Below are 3,104 nucleotides of genomic sequence, written 5' to 3'. Positions count from 1 at the left end.
GTCTGTGATAATCTGGTGAGCAACAGTACATATTTTATTTTATTTTTAAAATACTTTATTTATTTGACAGAGAGAGAGATCACAAGTAGGCAGAGAGGCAGGCAGGGGGGGAGGGGAAGCAGGCTCCCCGCTGAGCAGAGAGCCCAATGCAGGGCTCGATTCCAGGACCCTGAGATTATGACCTGAGCCAAAGGAAGAGGCCCAACCCACTGAGCCACCCAGGTACCCCAACAGTATGTATTTTAAGCAGAGTGCAAGTGTGCTAGAATGGGTGATACCAATGGGTGGCCAGTTTGAGTTGATAAAGCTGATCCATGCTTTAAGCATATTTAAGGTTTATTTTGCTTTCCATCTCTTTCTATCCACAAGTAACACTTTCATTTTTTTCATCCTTTCAATGTGTTTAACACATAAATGTCTATGTTTAACATGTCCTATAGGTCTATAATATACTTACTATCTATAGTTAACATTTCTTATGAGTTTCATCCATCCTGTTTGTTTTTCTTGTCCTTTAAAGCAGAATCAAAAATTCTAAAAGAATGCAGTGAACACACATCATATTATGGATGAAGCACATATCTGGGGCATAGGACCATTACACCACTTGCCCAAGATCCCCACATTTAGTGCATGGGAGAGTCAGAAGTGCAAATATAGGAAATCTAGCTCCAGAACCCACTTCTTAACCTCTACCCTATATTGATTCCTAATTTGCCCGAGAAAACACAGCTAGCAAGTCTGACCTCAAATCCACTGCTCTTTCCACTAACCACTCTTTATTCTAAGTACCCTTGGGGCTGGACACCTCTTTTGTTCATCTCTGTGTTCTTTTCACCAAGCATAGGGGCCTATACAAACACTTGTTGATGAAGAGAAGATTTCATTTTTAACTTTGCTTTTCTTTTGGTTTAAGTTTAAATGGCCTGAATGATACCAGTTTAAGATTTAAGAAAATTTAACCTTTGGCTTTTAACATTACATTATCTTTGGCATTTGACTTTAAACTGAATTAACCAAAAGAGGTATCTAGTTGCTGGAGAGCAAAAGATAAGGATCCAGGAACTGAGATCTAGCTCTGATTGTGAAACTGACTCTTTCAAAGGGATTAAGTTGTTTCTCCGTGCTTCATTTTCCTCAGTAGGAAAATGGCTCTAGTAATTCCTATCTACCCTTTTCACTAGGAACTGTTATATTTACTATTCTTCCTGTCACTAGCACGCCATTTAAAAAATGGTTTCTGCATTATGGATTAGAAATTATAAAAAATGTAATAAAGTCTATCTATACATTCATGTAATCAATTAATGTATTTACATGATTAAAGCATAACAAATGTTTACAACCTTTTAAAGTCACAGTTTATGCTACATTTGGACATGCTTCACATCCTGCAATTTGCTAAGTAATATACAATTTTTCTCATCCATTTGACTTTTCTAAAAGAAAAAAAATAACAACCTTCTGGAAGAAGCTAAGATGAATTCTTGTGGCCCTAAAATATTTTTAATGCCTCTTTTTAAATTCCATACTTATTTATATACTTAGGTATTTATTTATTTCTTTTTACCACTTACAAAAACCTTATTCTGTATAGGAAGTTGGCAGTACTCTCAATATACACAAGACCAGGGTGCCTGGGTGGCTCAGTTGGTTAAGCGGCTGCCTTCGGCTAGGGTCATGATCCCAGGGTCCTCAGATCGAGCCCAGCATTGGGCTCCCTGCTCAGCAGGGACTCTCCTCTTCCCTCTCCCTCTGCCTGCTGCTCTGCCTACTTGTATTCTCTGTCAAATAAATAAATAAAATCTTTTAAAAAAATAAAAAAAAATATGCAAGACCATGTAGATCTCAACATGGAGTTCAACTCTGCCTGTTTATTAAAATTGGCCAGAAAACTTAAAAAAAAAATACTGATGCTTTAGCTCTATATCAAACTATTTGTTTATTTATTTACTATCAAACCATTTTTTAAAATTTTTGTTTATTTATTCGACAGACTGAGATCACAAGTAGGCAGAGAGGCAGGCAGAGAGAGAGGAAGGGAAACAGGCTCCCTGCTGAGCAGAAAGCCCCATGGGGGGTTCAATGCGGGGCATGATGTGGGGCACGATGCAGGGCATGATGCGGGGCTCGATCCCAGGACCCTGAGATCAGGACCTGAGCCAAAGGCAGAGGCTTTAACCCACTGAACCACCCAGGTGCCCCTACTATCAAACCATTTAATTTAGAATCTCTAAGGATGGGATTTGGGTATCTGTTTTTAAAAGGTTTCCAGACATGCTACAAAATACTTGACCAGTACTCTTCAGAATTGTCAAGGTCATCATAAATAAGGTCTGAGAAACTGCCACAGGACCAGAGAAGGGAAGGGAGACATAGTAACTAATGTAATAAGGTATCCAAAGTGGGATCCCGGAATGGGAAAAAGGATATCAGGGAAAACCTACTGAAATCAGAATAAACTGTGGAATTAATAGCAATGTGCCAATATTGGTTCCTTTGTGGTGATTTATGTACCGCAGCAATATAAAATGTTAAAAATGTTAACAATAGGGGAAATTTAAAGTAAAAAATTTCATTTAAAAATCTGTCTAGGGGGGGCGCCTGGGTGGCTCAGTGGGTTGAGCCTCTGCCTTCGGCTCAGGTCATGATCTCGGGGTCCTGGGATCGAGCCCTGCATCGGGCTCTCTGCTCGGCGGGGAGCCTGCTTCCCCCTCTCTCTCTGCCTGCCTCTCTGCCTACTTGTGACCTCTCTCTGCCAAATAAATAAAATCCTTTAAAAAAAAAAATCTGTCTAGGGGGACCCTATTTGGCTCAGTCAGTTGAGTGGCTGTCCTCGGTTGGGGTCATGATCCCAGAGTCCCAGAATCAAGCCCCACATCAGGCTCCTTGCTCAGTGGGGGAGTCTGTTTCTCTTTCTACTCCTTATCCTGCTCTTGTCCTCTCTCTCCTTTCTTTCTCAAATAAATAAAACATCTTAAAAAAAATCTGTCTAATAAGGATCTGGAGTTGAGAATTACTTATATACCATCTGCTTACATTTTATCAGAAAACAAAAAGTCCCTTTGAAATACTGAGCCCAATTGCAATTGGCAGCATATGTG

The sequence above is a fragment of the Martes martes genome (assembly GCF_963455335.1).
Source record: "Martes martes genome assembly, chromosome: 7".
Taxonomy (NCBI): domain Eukaryota; kingdom Metazoa; phylum Chordata; class Mammalia; order Carnivora; family Mustelidae; genus Martes; species Martes martes.
Note: the sequence above shows the minus strand (reverse complement) of the source record.